At 39.8% G+C, this 17,147-nt stretch overlaps 1 protein-coding gene and 1 long non-coding RNA gene across 2 annotated transcripts in view; both read left to right on the top strand.

Moving 5' to 3' along the window:
- LOC104118157 (mitochondrial import receptor subunit TOM5 homolog) overlaps window positions 1–17,147 on the top strand; it is an 86,635-nt gene that overhangs the window by 53,907 nt on the left and 15,581 nt on the right. The gene's annotated exons all lie outside the window — the stretch shown is intronic.
- On the top strand, window positions 2,763–16,233 carry LOC138903722 (uncharacterized). The gene is made up of 3 exons (XR_011413083.1): window positions 2,763–2,862; window positions 13,741–14,106; window positions 16,111–16,233. It is a non-coding gene; the product is annotated as an uncharacterized lncRNA (long non-coding RNA).

A 17,147-nucleotide genomic window follows, 5' to 3' on the forward strand; every position in this document is an offset into this window, starting at 1 on the left:
TAGAACCCTCCCCCCCCCCCCCCAAAAAAAACACCATCTAAACGACCCTGAAAGCCCGAAAACGGCTTATGTATGAGCAAAGCTGATGTATATTGATCATTGGGACGTTTTGCATAGACCTGCCAAATTTCAGGTCAATCGGAGTTCGTCAACACATTGACCTCTGATTTTCTAGCCAATTCGTCCAAATAGTAGCTTTTGCGTTTTCCTCGGATTAACGAAATTTTCAGATTATTCTAATCAAATATCATCAACAATAAGCAGATATTACATGATTTTCAGAATAATCAAAATTCTCAGAACAAATATTCATGCTCAAAACAGTGTAGTTTTACAGAAAAATAATCTTTGCATGTAATTCAAAACTTACATATTAACATGATGCTCCTTTTCATGTTCATCCTAATTATCTAATTAGACACGAGTAGGCACTGATACCAATTTCAGTATTATATATCGCATCGGAAGTAATTTCAATATCATATTCATGTGTAAATTAAATAATTAGCACATACGGAGAATATACGAGTTATCTCTTGAAGCGTGAACAAAGCATACTAATCTCGGTCTCCAGTTCCAGAGTGGCAAGGCCGCGACCTCAGCAAAACGTTCCACAGTCTTCTACAGTGTTACCCAAATAATATCTGAAAAGAGTGAATTTCGGGTGGGCAAAATTCCAAGGCAAAAACGAGTCCAAAAACGGCCAGCCCTATGTGGGATATATATAGCCACATTTTTTAGGTTAAAACCCTTTTCCAAAAACTGTTAGGTTTTCTTCTTCCACAAAGGAAATGTTTCCTTTATTTCATATTATTTAGGCACGGTATGGACCACAAAATTTAATTAATAAGGCTCCCTATTATGGAATTAATTTTGAAATTTGAATTAATATTTACCATAATAAATTATAAATTATTCCACTAAAAATTCATAATTGCACTCCTTAGTTCAATTTTGAAATTCTTCCATAAAACCTTATTTAACTCCCCGTGTTAAGATTCAGATACTAATCAATCAAATTAAATTACTGACAATTTAATTTATTGATTACTTCCTTTAGACTTTTGCTTAACTTATTTCATGTATCGGATACAAAATCCATTGGCCGGATTTACATATGAAAACTTATAAGCTTTCATAAAGGAGTATCATTAATCTCAAAAGCCGAGACATGGATTCTATCAACTAATTATTACTTCACCGATGTATATCATTATTGTCCAATTTACCATGCTTATTGACCCACAAAAGAATCTCGCCTTTTAATAAATCAAAACAATAAATGACACACACAACTAATAATAATATATCAAGATTAAGAGTATAAGTACATTGAATGGACTAGAGAAATTATTTTATTAAGTCAATAAAAAATACTTATCTCTACTTGATCCGTTCAGTACATCCAAAATGTACTAACCCAAGAAGTCAGAATTAAACTTTTCCTCTAATCAAGATAAATTATATTTAATATTGTGCTACAACCATTCCGATGGTTTGTCCAATTCCATCATTAGACTGTAAACATAAACGTTATGACTTGTAAGAACCGATGATTTAATCTTCCGTGTATAAGCTAAACTCTATACACGAAATTATTTACTATATAAGCAAAGGACACACAGACAAACACATGATCTATTTAAAATAAAATTTTATTGAATTGAATAAATAAATAAACAATTATTACATAAAGAATACTATTACAATACGCATGATTTATAGTATATCCTAACAATCAAAGCCAACTATTGTTTAAACTTATGAACTCTCCGATTTCTTCACATTGTCAACTTTCGATAAATAGAGTTAAAATTTTCTAGGGACATTCAAAACCAAATCCAAACATACGCCGAGAGGCGAAGTCAAGATTTCAAGCTTATGGGTTCCGAATTTTAATCGCCCTAAGTTACTGGATTCTAAATTAATAATGTATACATATTTAATAAACTTTTTTAAGACAAATACAAGGTTCGAACCAAAGCTATTGGGTTCGATCGAACCCGCTCTCGGCACTCTAGCTCTGCCCCTGCATACGCTCAAGCCCAAAATCACCAAGCGAACCTATTGAAACCATTAAACCTCGATTCCGAGGTCGTTTAATCAAAAGTTAAACTTTGATAAGCTCTTCCAACTTAAAATATTCAAAATAAGAATTACTTTTCCAAAATACCCCTGAGCCTCTCGAATATCGAAAACAACCATACTCGCAATTTATAGTACATTATACGAAGCTGCTCAAGGTCTCAAATCACATATCGAACTGATAGATATCAAAATGAGCAGTCGGGTCATTATAAATTGGGAGATGGGGCTAAGCGGGGTAACCTTTTTATTAGATAAGATAGTTGAATTATTAAACTATTACTAATATTAATTTACTGAAACTCTTTGTTCTAATTCCATCCAAGAATAAAAATATACTAGCCTTTATATATTGAAATTCGACAGGTAGAAAGTATCGAGAGTTGGCATGCAAGGATGTGGTGTATTGATCGGTGAAGTTAGGTAAATATCATGATAAGAATAGGGTTGTGCATTATTTGGGTCGAACCAAAAATCCGAACCGATCCATGTTATTTGGATCAGTTCGGATCGGATTTCAACTATTTAGATCAGATTTCGGATTATAGATTTAAATATTTTGGATATCGGATCGGATACGGTTTGGCTTAATTTAAATTCGAACCAATCCGAAATCCGAAATATAAGGCCTACATATAAAAGTGAGGGTGTCATCAAATAGGGTTTCATTTGTCTTATTTCTCTCACGTCAGCAAGTATCTCTTAGAGCTTTTAAACCTGCCTCCATCACTCCAAATCTCCAATATTGCCGCTTCATCTTTGCTCTCCAGAAGTAAGGTTTGTTGGTTTTTTTTGATTTTTCATTCTCTCCATCCTTTGCATTTTAGATTATTGATTGATTCTTTCTTATTTATCGTCGATTTTTATTTTAGATTGATCAAAGGTTTTGATTTTTTATTCACTCCCTCCTTTCCATTTTAGAACTTAAATTTTTCAAAGATGTTATTTGATTAAAAATATACTGCTGCTCATTTGATTTTCTCAAAGCTTAAATATTAAGTTTTTGCATGAATTTTTGTCTGGTGTTAGCTCGTGCACTTAAGCACTTTTGTGGGTTCTTGTATTTCTTCGCTATCCTTTTTTAACTGCCGGTACTGATTTTTTGTAATGATTCGGCCGGTCGTTTTGAGAGTTAGAGCCATGAACCCCTATTAACTGCTTTTTCCATATATATTTCTACTATTGTGACTTGCCGGGATGATTGGTTTTGAGTTTCAGAGTGTATTGGGACACTTAGTCCCTAAAATGAGAGCTTAAGCCTTAGGATTTAGACCATAGTCAGAACTGTGCGAAGACAACTCCAGAATGGAATTCCATCGGTTTGGTTAGCTCCGTTAGGTGATTTTGGGTTAGGGGGCGTATCCGGATTGTGTTTTGGAGGTCCGTAGCTCATTTAGGCTTGAAATGGCGAAAGTCGAATTTTTGGAGTTTTGGGCCGGTAGTGAATTTTTTGATATCGGGGTCATTTTCCGATTTCAGAAGTTGGAGTAGGTTCGTAATGTTGATTATGAATTGTGCGCAAAATATTTGAGGTCAATCGGACATGATTTGATAGGTTTCGGGATCGGTTGTAGAATTTTGAAGTTTCAAGTTCTTTAAGTTTGAATTGGAGGGTGATTCGTGATTTTAGCGTTGTTTGATATGATTTGAGAGCTCGACTAAGTTCGTATGGTATTTTAGGATTGGTTGGTATGTTTGGTCGAGGTCCTGAGGGCCTCGGGTGAGTTTCGGACGCCCAACGGATCGATTTTTGGACTTAGGAGGTTGCTGAAGTTTTTCTGGTGTCTTAGTTTTGGTTTCCTTATACGCGATCACATGGGGTGATCCGCGATCGCATAGGCTTAGCTGGGCAGAGGATGGAATTGTTCTTCATGTTTGCGGACATAGGCATGCGAACACGTAGTGATGTGAGGTGGTGGTTCGCAAACGCAGAGACAAGGTCGCGATCGCGTAGGGTTAAGTGTACCAAAGTTGGACCACGCGCTTTGCTCATCGCGAACGCGTGTGGATGTTCGCGATCACGTGAGTAGGGGATCCAGAGCATAGCATTCGTGTAGTGTTTTACGCGATCGCGTAGAGTAATTTCTGGGGCAGCAAAGTTGTTTTTCGCGATCACAAGGCTATTTCCGCGACCGCGGTTAAGGAATCGTTAGGCAGTGTTAAAGTTTCCAAAAAACGGAGGTTTTGCCATTTTACCAAAAACTTGAGATAGGGAGCTCGGATTTGGACGAGATTTTGAGGGATTTTCGGATATATTAATTGGGTAACGATTCTTAACTCCTTTATGGTTATACCTCACTAATCTATCATTAATTTCCTCTTTAATTTCGGGTTTTGGGGTTGAAATTGGGAAATATTTGGAAGAACTTCTTCAACAAAGATTTCGAGTTTTGAAGGGGATTTGTGGTCGGATTTGAGTAAATTTTATATGGTTAGACTCGTGAGCGAAAGGGTGATCGTATTTTGTGACTTTTACCCGATTCCGAGACGTGGGCCCTACAGGCGATTTTTGAGTTAATTTCAGAATTTTCGTTAAAATGTTGATTTCGTTAATTAGATAAATCTATTATTGTTGTATTTATGATATGTAATTTCTTTTGGCTAGATTTGGGCCATTCAGAGTCGGATATTCGTGTGAAAGGCATTGTGACCGATTGATTGAGCTTGGTTCGAGGTAAGTGGCTTGCCTAACTTCGTGTGGGGGAAATTCCCTTACAATTTGGAACTATTGTGCTATGTGAGCACCGTGTACGTGAGGTGACGAGTACGTACACGAGCTAGTTATGGTAATACCTCGATTTTCATACCGAGCAGCAATATGTTTTCCTGTTATTTTGAGTTATACCATTTTAATGGGTACTAATCTATTTTTATTCTTAATTGAGTTATTCCAATATGTGTAGCTATCATATTTAGTCTAATACAACATGTCTACATGTCTTAATTGTTTATGTGAATTATGTGTAGGATGCTTAATGAATTCCCTGCTTCTTCCCTGACTGGTACTTAGTCTAAATTGTAAGAATTTCGTGATGTAGTTGTATTTCTATCATTCACGCTGCATATTTACTTTGGGACTATGGAATGGTATTCTGGTAGATCCCCATGTCCTACATATTTACTTTGGGACTACGGAACGGTATTCCAGGAGATCCCCCTGCACATTTACTTTAGGACTACGGAACGGTATTCTAGGAGATCCCCCTGCACATTTATGTTTGGGACTACAAGACGGTATCTCGGGAGATCCCTTGTTGTGTTTTTGTGTACTGAGCTGTTACCTTCTATGATTTCATTGTTGTTAAATTTCAGCCTTTATTTTATTGCAGTATTACACTCTATATTGTTTTTATTATATATTTACCAGTAGGGCCCTGACCTGACCTTGTCACTACTCGACCGAGGTTAGGCTTGGCACTTACTGGGTACCGATTGTGGTGTACTCATGCTACTCTCTGCATATGTTTTTCGTGTGCAGATCCAGGTGCACCTTATCAGCCGCACTATCAGTGAGTCGGAACAGCTTTGGAGACTTTAAGGTATATATGCCACGTCCGTAGACCTCGGAGTCCCCTTCTATGCTTTCTCATGTCCATTATCTTCTGTATTTGACCTTGTTAGACTCTGATGTATAGAGACACTAGATATTTTTCCTTCTGTAGTTTGTGATTCACGATATTCCGGGTTTTGGAATTTGTTGTGTGTTTTTGAATAGTTGGTTAGATTTATATTTTTATTTCATTATTCCACAAAATGTTAGGCTTACCTAGTTGTAGATACTAGGTACCATCACGACGTCACACGGAGGGGAAATTGGGTCGTGACAAGTTGGTATCAGAGCCCTAGGTTTATAGGTGTCGTGAGTTACAAATCGATTTAGTAGAGTCTCGTGGATCGGTACGGATACGTCTGTACTTATCTTCGGAAGGCTATGAAACTGTTAGGAAAATTACACTACTTTGATTCCTTGTCGTGCAAAAATTGTTTTGACTTAAAAGATTATAAACTTCTGTATTTTATTCTCTCACAGATAGTGAGGACACGTACAAGCGGATCTCATGACCAGGATGTCCACGTGCTGAAGCCAAAGCACCCGCATGAGCTGCTACAGAGGAGCCCCCAATAGCTCAAGCTGGAGGGCAGACACCTGAGATACCTGTTCCTGCACCAGCCCTCCAAGAGACTCTAGCCCAGTTTCTGAGCATGTTCAGCACCTTAGCTCAGGCTGGATTGATTCCACTTGCTCCTGCCACATATCAGGTCGGGGGAGGAGTACAGACTCCCGTCGCCGATACTCCAGAGCAGCGGGTTCAGGTCGACCAGGTTCTAGAGGTTGTACCAATGCAGCCGGTAGCTCCAACTCAGCCCGAGGTTAGGGCAGCAACTTCTGAGGTGGAGCAGCTCAGACTTGAGAGGTACAAGAAATACCACCCACCTACCTTCAGCGGATTGGCTACAGATGATGCTCAGGGTTTTCTAGAGGAGTGTCATCATGTTCTTCGTACTATGGGTGTAGCAGAGACGAGCGAGGTTTCTTTTACCACATTGCAGCTTAGAGGAGCAGCCTATCAGTGGTGGCGTGCTTATGAATTGAGTAGCCCAGATGAGGCAGCTTCACTTTTATGGACTCAGTTCTCGGACATATTTTTGAGAGAATATGTCCCTCAGAGCCTCAGGGACTCATGGCGTACGGAGTTTGAGCAGCTGCGCCAGGGTGCTATGACTGTATTAGAGTATGCAATTCGCTTCAGTGATTTGGCCCGACATGCACCGGCCTTAGTTGCCAAAGTTCGAGAGAGGGTTCGACGATTTATTGAGGGTCTCCATCCCAACATCCGGAGTAGTATGGCCAGGGAATTGGAGATGGATATTTCTTATTAGTAGGTTGTGGGTATTGCCAGGAGGTTCGAGGGCATGTTTGCCCGGGATAGAGAGGAGAGGGAGGCCAAGAGGTCTCGAGAGGCTGTTTATTATTCGGGAGCTCGTGCCCCAACAGCTCTCCATGGTAGGGGTTATGTGAGTCGCCCCGTTCATTCAGCTCTTCTAGCCTCCAGCGGTGTTCCAGCTCCTTCTAGACCCCAGAAGCCTTATTATGCACCGCCAGTATCTAGTGTGCCTCCTGCACAGGGTGTTCCTAGCGGCCAGTCCAGCAGACCTGGCCCGAGCCAGTCACAGTAGCCAGGCCCTCCCAGAGCTTGTTTTGAGTGTGGTGACACTCGCCACATGGTGAGGGATTGCCCCAGGATTATGAGGGGTGCACCTCCACAGACTTTTCAGCCACAGAGTGCTCCACCGGGTCCTCGGGCTATGATTACAGCACCAGCTGCTACCCCACCTACTCAACCAGCTCGAGGTGGAGGTCGGGGAGGTAGAGGTCGCCCTAGAGGGGGAGGCCAGGCCAGATATTTATGCACTTCATGCTCGTACAGAGGCAGTTGCTTCTAATTCTGTCATTACAAGTATTGTTCCATTCTTTCATAAAGATGCGTCGATATTATTTGACCCAGACTCTATATATTATTACGTGTCCTCTTATTTTGCCCCGTATTTGGGCGTATCTCGGGATTCTTTGAGTTCCCCTATTTATGTATCTACTCATGTGGGAGATTCTCTTGTTGTGGACCGCGTGTATCGGTCGTGTTTGATTGCTCTTAGTGGTTTTGAGACCAGAGCCGATTTATTATTGCTCAGCATGGTGAACTTTGATATTATTTTGGGCATGGACTGGTTGTCGCCCCATTATTCTATTCTTGATTATCACGTTAAAATCGTAACGTTGGCTATGCCAGGTTTACCTCGATTAGAGTGGAGAGGTACCTTAGAGTATACTCCCAACATAGTTATTTCTTTTCTTAAAGCTCAACGAATGGTTGAGAAGGGGTGTGACGCGTATCTAGCTTATGTGAGAGATGTCAGTATTGACACCCCTACAGTTGAGTCAGTTCCAGTAGTGAGGGACTTTCCAGATGTGTTTCCAGCTGATCTTCTGGGCATGCCGCCCGACAGAGATATTGATTTTGGCATTGATTTGTTGCCGGGCACTCAGCCCATCTCTATTCCTCCATATCGTATCGCTCCTCCTGAATTGAAGGAGTTGAAAGAGCAGTTACAAGAATTGCTTGATAAAGGCTTCATTCGGCCCAGTGTGTCACCTTGGGGTGCTCATGTCTTATTTGTGAAGAAGAATGATGGTTCTATGCAGATGTGTATTGATTATCGCCAGTTGAACAAAGTCACTGTGAAGAACAGGTACCCATTGCCTCATATTGATGACTTATTTGATCAGTTACAGGGTGCCAGAGTGTTTTCCAAGATTGACTTACGTTTAGGTTATCATCAGTTGAAGATTCGGGAGCCTGAAATCCCGAAGACTGCTTTCAGGACCAGATATGGTCACTATGAGTTTCTTGTTATGTCTTTTGGGCTAACCAATGCCCCAACAACTTTTATGCATTTGATGCACAGTATGTTCCGACCTTATCTTGACTCATTCATCATTGTGTTTATTGACGATATTCTAGTATACTCCCGGATTCGGGAGGATCATGAGCAGCACCTGAGGACTGCACTTCATACCTTGAGAGAAAAGAAGTTATATGCAAAATTTTCAAAGTGTGAGTTTTGGATAGACTCAGTGGCATTCTTGGGTCATATAGTATCGAGTGAGGGGATCCAGGTGGATCCGAAGAAGACTGAAGCAGTGCAGAGTTGGCCCAGGCCGTCCTCAGCTATAGAAATTCAGAGTTTTCTTGGTTTGGCGGGGTATTATCATCGCTTTATAGAGGGATTCTCATCTATTGCAACACCTATGACCAGGCTGACCCATAAGGGTTCTCCGTTCAGGTGGACAGAGGAATGTGAGGAGAGCTTTTAGAAGCTCAAGACAGTTTTGACTACAGCCCCAGTATTGGTATTACTTACAAGTTCGGGGTCTTATACTGTATATTGTGATGCATCGCGGATTGGTCTCAGCGCGGTGTTGATGCAGGACGCTAGGGGTGATTGCCTACGCGTCCAGACAGCTGAAGGTGCACGAAAAGAACTATCATATCCACGACCTTGAGGTAGAAGCTATTATTCATACCTTGAAGATATGGCGACATTATTTGTACGGTGTTCCTTATGAGATTTACACCGATCATTGGAGATTGCAGCATCTGTTTAAGCAGAAAGATCTTAACTTACGTCAGCGGAGGTGGTTGGAGCTGCTTAAGGATTATGATATCACTATTTTGTGCCACCCTGGGAAGGCCAATGTGGTGGTTGATGCTTTGAGTCGCCGAGCAGAGAGTTTGGGGAGTTTAGCATATCTACCAACAGCAGAGAGGCCATTGGCGTTGGATGTTCAAGCCTTAGCCAACCAGTTTGTGAGATTGGATATTTCTGAGCCGAGTTGAGTATTGGCTTGTGTGGTCTCTCGTTCTTCTCTTTATGATCGTATCAGGAAGCGTCAGTATGATGACCCTCATTTGCTTGTCCTTAAGGACACGGTCTAGCACGGTGATGCTAATGAGGTCACTATTGGAGATGATGGTGCATTGAGAATGCATGGCAGGCTTTGTGTTCCCAATGTAGATGGTTTGCGTGAGTTGATTCTTCAGGAGACTCACAGCTCGCGGTACTCCATTCATCCAGGTGCCGCGAAGATGTATCAGGACCTGAGGCAGCATTATTGGTGGAGGAGGATGAAGAAAGACATAGTAGAGTATGTGGCTAAATGTCTAAATAGCCAGAAGGTGAAGTATGAGCATCAACGACCGGGTGGGTTGCTTCAGAAGATAAAGATTCCGGAGTGGAAATGGGAGTGGATCACTATGGACTTCGTTGTTGGTCTCCCATGGACTCAGCAGAAGTTTGATACAGTTTAGGTGATTGTGGATAGGCTGACCAAGTCGACTCATTTCATTCCTGTGACGACTACCTATTCTTCCGAGCAGCTAGCTCGAATCTACATTCGTGAGATCGCCAGGCTTCATGGCATACCGGTATCTATTATCTCTGACCGGGGTACGCAGTTTACATCACAGTTTTGGAGAGCTGTACAGCATGAGTTGGGTACTAGGGTTGAGTTGAGAATAACATTTCACCCTCAGACGGACGGGCAGTCCGAGCGCACTATTCAGATATTAGAGGATATGTTCTGTGCGTGTGTGATAGATTTTGGTGGTGCTTGGGACCAGTTCCTTCCACTTGCGGAGTTTGCTTACAATAACGGTTATCAGTCCAGCATTCAGATGGCACCGTATGAGGCTATGTACGATAGGTGGTGTCGGTCCCCAGTGGGTTGGTTCGAGCCCGGTGAGACCAGATTATTGGGTACGGACTTGGTTCAGGATGCCTTGAAAAAGGTGAAGGTGATTCAGGATAGACTTCGCACAACCCAGTCCAGACAGAAGAGTTATGCGGACCGAAAGGTTCGCAATGTGGCATTCATGGTTGGAGAGCGAGTCTTGCTCCGGGTTTCGCCTATGAAGGGCGTTATGAGGTTTGGAAAGAAGGGCAAGCTAAGCCCAAGGTTCATTGGTCTATTTGAGGTGTTGCATCGAGTTGGGGAGGTTTCTTATGATCTCGCCCTACCTCCCAGTCTAGCAGGAGTTCATCCGGTATTCCATGTTTCTATGCTCCAGAAGTATCACGGCGATCCGTCCCATGTGTTGGATTTCAGCTCAGTTCAATTGGACAAGGATCTATCTTATATTGAGGAGCCAGTGGCTATTTTAGACAGACAGGTCAGAAAGCTAAGATCAAAGAACATTGCTTCCATGAAGGTTCATTAGAGGGGGACAGTCGGTCGAGGAGGCAACTTGGAAGACCGAGCAGGATATGCACAGCCGTTATCCTCTTCTTTTCACCACTTCAGGTATGTCTCTATGCTCATTCGAGGATGAACGGTTGTTTTAAGATGGGGAAGATGTAACGACCCGGTAGGTCATTTTGAGAGTTAGAGCCCCAAACCCCTATTAACTGCTTTCCCCATATCTATTTCTGCTATTGTGACTTGTCGGAATGATTGGTTTTAAGTTTTGGGAGTGTTTTGGGACACTTTGTCCCTAAATGAGAGCTTAAGCCTTAAGATTTGGACCGTAGTCGGAACTATGTGAAGACGACTCCGGAATAGAATTTTGTCCCGTTCTGTTAGTTCCGTTAGGTGATTTTGGATTTAGGGGCGTGTCCGGATTGTGTTTTGGAGGTCCGTATCTCATTTAGGCTTGAAATGGCGAAAGTCGAATTTTTGGAGTTTTGGGTCGGTAGTGGAATTTTTGATATCGGGGTCATTTTATGATTCTGGAAGTTGGAGTAGGTCCGTAATGTTGATTATGACTTGTGCGCAAAACATTTGAGGTCAATCGGACGTGATTTAATAGGTTTCGACATCGGTTGTAGAATTTTGAAGTTTCAAGTTCTTTAAGTTTGAATTGGAGGGTCATTCATGATTTTAGCGTTGTTTGATGTGATTTGAGAGCTCGACTAAGTTCGTATGATGTTTTAGGATTGGTTGGTATATTTGGTCGAGGTCCCGGGGGCCTCGGGTGAGTTTCTGACGCCCAACAGATCGATTTTTGGACTTAGGAGGTTGCTGAAGTTTTTGTGGTCTTATACGCGATCGCGTGGGATGATCCGTGATCGCGTAGGCATAGCTGGGCAAAGGATGGAATTGTTCTTCGCATTCGCGGACATGGTCATGTGAACGCGTAGTGATGTGAGGTGGTAGTTCGCGAACACAGAGACAAGGTCGCGATCACGTAGGGTTTAAGTGTACCAAAGCTGGACCACACGCTTTGCTCATCGCGAACGCGTGCAGATATTCGCGATCGCGTGAGTAGGGGAGCCAAAGCATCGCATTCGTGTGGTGTTTTACGCAATCGCGTAGAGTAATTTCTGGGGCAGCAAAGTTGTTCTTCGCGATCGCGAGGCTATTTCCGCGATCGCGATTAAGGAATCGCTAGGCAGTGTTAAAGTTTCCAAAAAACGAAGGTTTTGCCATTTTACCAAAAACTTGAGATAGGGAGCTCGGATTTGTACTAGAGTTTGAAGGATTTTCAGATATATCAATTGGGTAACGATTCTTAACTCCTTTATGGTTATATCTCACTAATCTATCATTAATTTCCTCTTTAATTTCGGATTTTGGGGTTGAAATTCGAAAATAATTGGAAGAACTTCTTCAACAAAGATTTCGAGTTTTGAAGGGGATTTGTGGTCGTATTTAAGTAAATTTTATATGGTTAGACTCGTGAGCGAGAGGGTGTTCGTATTTTGTAACTCTTACCTGATTCCGAGACGTGGGCCCCACGGGCGATTTTTGAGTTAATTTCGGAATTTTTAATAAAATGTTGATTTCGCTAATTAGATGAGTCTATTATTGTTGTATTTATGATATGTAATTACTTTTGGCTAGATTTGGGCCATTCATATCTGGATATTCGTGGGAAAGGCATTGTGACTGATTGATTGAGCTTGGTTCGAGATTAGTCGCTTGCCTAACTTCGTGTGGGGGAAATCCCCTTAAGATTTGGAACTATTGTGCTATGTGAGTGCCGTGTACGTGAGGTGACGAGTACGTACACGAGCTAGTTGTGGTAAAACCCGATTTTCTTACCGATCAGCAACATGTTTTCCTGTTATTTTGAGTTATACCATTTTAATGAGTACTAATCTATTTTCATTCTTAACTGAGTTATTCCAATATGTGTAGCTATCATGTTTAGTCTAATACAATATGTCTACGTGTCTTAATTGTTTATGTGAATTATGTGCAGCGTGCTTAATGAATTTCCTTCTTCTTCCCTGACTGGTACTTAGTCTAAATTGTAAGAATTTCGTGATGTAGTTGTATTTCTATCATTCGTGCTGCATATTTACTTTGGGACTATGGAATGGTATTCCGGGAGATCCCAATGTCCTACATATTTACTTTGGAACTACGAAACGGTATTCCAGGAGATCCCCCTGCACATTTACTTTGGGACTACGGAACGGTATTCCGGGAGATCCCCTGCACATTTACGTTTGGGACTACGAGACGGTATCTCGGGAGATCCCCTGTTGTGTTTCTATGTACTGAGCTGTTACCTTCTATGATTTCATTGTTGTTAAATTTCAGCCTTTATTTTATTGCGGTATTACACTCTATATTATTTTTATTATATATTTACCAGTAGGGCCCTGACCTGACCTCGTCTCTACTCGATCGAGGTTAGGCTTGGCACTTACTAGGTACCGATTGTGGTGTACTCATGCTACTCTCTGCATATGTTTTTCGTGTGCAGATCCAGGTGCACCTTATCAGCCGCACTATCAGTGAGTCGGAACAGCTTTGGAGACTTTAAGGTATATATGTCACGTCCGCAGACCTCGGAGTCCCCTTCTATGCTTTCCCATGTCCATTATCTTCTGTATTTGACCTTATTAGACTCTGATGTATAGAGACACTAGATTTTTTTCCTTCTGTAGTTTGTGATTCACGATATTCCGGGTTTTGGAATTTGTTGTGTGTTTTTGAATAGTTGGTTAGATTTATATTTTTATTGCATTATTCCATAAAATATTAGGCTTACCTAGTTGTAGAGACTAGGTACCCTCACGACGTAACACTGAGGGGAAATTGAGTCGTGACATCTTTTACATGGATTTTATTTTATACTTGTTTCATAGATGACAGAGCTAGAGGCAGAGAAGGGAAATGAGCTTCAAATTATCCTAAAAGGTACTGAAAGTGGCGCTTCAAATAATTCCACAACGAACACACTCCATTGTGAATCTGCTTCTAAGAAAAGAAAAGGCATGAAAGAAAGATTAGTTGCTTGGAGCCATTTCGACAAGTTCACTAATGACGAAGGGATTAAAAAAACGAGATGCAAGTATTGTCAAGAAGAATATGTAGCAAATACAAAAAATAGCGGTACAAGCAATTTGCTATCCCATATGATCAAGTGCCCGAACAATCCCCATAAGGTGGACACCAGCCAACTGAGACTAGCTTTTCAACCAAAAAAGGGTGGTCAAATAGGTAATGTATCAGTAATCCCATAAAAAATTGATCAAGAGACATGTAGGAAGGCTTTAGCTCGTATGATAATTATTGATGAGCAACCCTTTATTTCTATTGAAAAGGAGGGTTTTAGAGATTTTGTTAATTCATGTTCCTTCTCGTACTACTGTGACTAGAGACTGTCTTGAGATTTATAATAAAGAGAGACATGTTTTGAAGAGAATTTTCAAAGAATCAAAACAGAGAATTTGCATTATAATTGAAACATGGACTTCAATTCAACGAATTAACTATATGTGTGTTACAGTACATTATATTGACAAGAATTGGGAATTACATAAAAAAATATTAAATTTTTGTCCAATTACTAGTCACAAGGGTCAAGATTTAGCTAGTGGTGTTGCTAAGTGTTTGCTTGAATAGGGATTGGATAAAAATTTTACTGTAACTACTGATAATGTAAGCTCTAACGATGTTATGGTTAAAGAATTATCCAAACAATTTACTAGATGGAATACAAATTTGATGGAAGGTAAGAATGTTCATGTGAGGTGTATGGCTCACATCATCAATCTAGTTGTTCAAGATGGGTTGAAAGAATGGAGTGTGTCTATTGAATGAATAAGACAAGTTGTCAGGTACATAAGGCAATCTCCCGCAAGATGGAAGAGGTTTAAAGAATGTTGTGATGTTGATAAGATAACATCTAAAAAATCATTGTGTCTGGATGTTCCAACTAGGTGGAACTCCACATATTTGATGTTGAAGGTTGCAGCAGTTTATGAGGATGCTTTTATAAAATATTGTGATATTGATTATGGATTGATGCATTGTATTTCTAATTGTATTTGTGAGGATGGGCAGCCTGCAGGTCCACTTTTAAGTAGTAATTGGGAAAGTGTAAGACGTATTGTGAAGTTTCTTGAAATGTTTTATGAACTCACCTTAAAGGTATCGGGCACACTTTATATTATATCTAATGTGCATTTTCTTGAGATCTGTGTAGTAGGTTCTTCTTTGAAAGAATTGATGGAAAATGAAGATGTTGTCGTGCGAGAAATAGCAAAGAATATGAAAGATAAATTTGACAAGTATTGGGGTGATCCTCACAAGATGAACAAGATGATATTTATTTTATGTGTGTTAGATCCACGCCACAAGTTTTACTTTCTTTCTTTCACACTTGCTGCTATGTTTGGAGAAACAAAAGGTGTAAAAATACAAGAAGAAGTGAAGACATACATAAAAACTTTGTTCAGTGAGTATGTCAAAATGAATGGTGATTCATGTCCATCTTCTCCATCTCCTCCATCTTCTCCATTTTCATGTTCTTCTTCATCATCATTCTCGAAATTCATGCTAGATTTAAAGATGCATAAACGTGGTGGAGGTATTGACTCAAAAACATAGTTGGATAAATATTTGAGTGAAGATGTTTAGGAAGAAAAAGATAAATTTGATGTTCTGGGTTGGTGGAAGTTGAACTCACCTAGATTTTCTACTCTTGCTGATATGGCAGGTGATGTGCTAGCCATACCAATTTTTAGTGTTGCATCTGAATCAGCCTGTAATACTGGAGGACGTATACTTGATCCATTTAGGAGTTCATTGACTTCTAGATTGGTTCAATCTCTTGTGTGTGTCCAAGATTGGCTTCGTAACGAATCAACAACTCCGGTTAAAATTAAGGAAGATTTAGATAATCTTGAACAACTTAAACTTGGTAAGACTATCTTTCTTCTTTTATTCTTTGTTTTGATATATATTTGATAACTTATTTGTATGTTTATTTGGATTCTTTTTATGTTAACATATGTGTGGTTTTAAACTTTCAATAGAAATGGTCAATACTGGAAAAAAGCCTTGCATCGTCGACATATAGTATTGATGAAGATTATTGAACTATATTTTGCTGGTATAATTCTTTCACTAGTTATGTTTTTGTCCAGTGTGTTGGTCTTTGATTTTATGTTTCAGTTTTTTCACTAAAGTCTAAACATTTCCTTTGTTATTGCAGAAACAAAGGGGAGTAGTACATCTGGAATTGGGAGGAAGATGGAAGTTGGAACTCTTTAATATTTTTTTGCCTTCTTGAGTTCATCCTTTAAATAGTGGAATACCTATATCTATTATGTTGATCTGTTGCCTTATTGGTACTGCAGTGTATTTAGTTCTGTGGACTGCAGTTTATTTCATCTGTAGTTGTTACTGCAATTTATTTAGTTTTATATTCAGTTCTGTTGCTACAATTATCATTATTCAGTTTAACCTTTTGAATCCATATTGAATTATTGATGTTGTTTATCCTTATAGAGTATGTATTTCCTTCTCGTTCTAGCTAGGTAAATCTTTATGGATCAGTTGTTAGATCCCCTCTTTATAGAGTATGTTAATGGTTCTGCTACACCGATCACTAAGAGATGAACTCATGGAATAAACATCTTAATATATAAGGCTTACAATTCGAACCGTAATCCGAAATATTTATCCAATCCAAATAACAAAATCGGATTCGGATTGCAATTTATCAAATTCGAAATCCGATCGGATAGTCCAAAATGTGCCAAATCCGATCCAATCCGATCCATGAACATGCCTAGATAAGATAGATCAGAGTTCAAATCTATATAGAAATAAAAAATATTAAATGATTTGTAAAGGATTATCGATGGTATTTAATAAAATTGTCATAGTACGCAACACCAACATAATAAAATAAAAGTAACACTAAAGAAAGAAAAAAAGAAGATCCAAAGTTTGACATTTCACCCTAACTATATCTAGGAGGTACATACTTACTGGACTACTGGGTAATATATAATGCGATATTATAGTGTAATTTGTGGTCCAAATTATGATTCTAGAGAGGGCTGTCTGCATCAATTTCTATATATATTAGGGTCATTTCAGTAATATTATCAATTCCATTGATAAAATTTCAAGATCAGCCCCCCAAAAAATCACTTTTGTGTCAATTATCCATATATTGTGACCAGAAGCAAAAGGAAAAATGACAGTGTATATCCGCTTTCAAAATAATAGCCGAAAAATAAATAAATATATATATATA

This window comes from Nicotiana tomentosiformis, chromosome 12 (assembly GCF_000390325.3).
Source record: "Nicotiana tomentosiformis chromosome 12, ASM39032v3, whole genome shotgun sequence".
NCBI classification, from domain to species: Eukaryota; Viridiplantae; Streptophyta; class Magnoliopsida; order Solanales; family Solanaceae; genus Nicotiana; species Nicotiana tomentosiformis.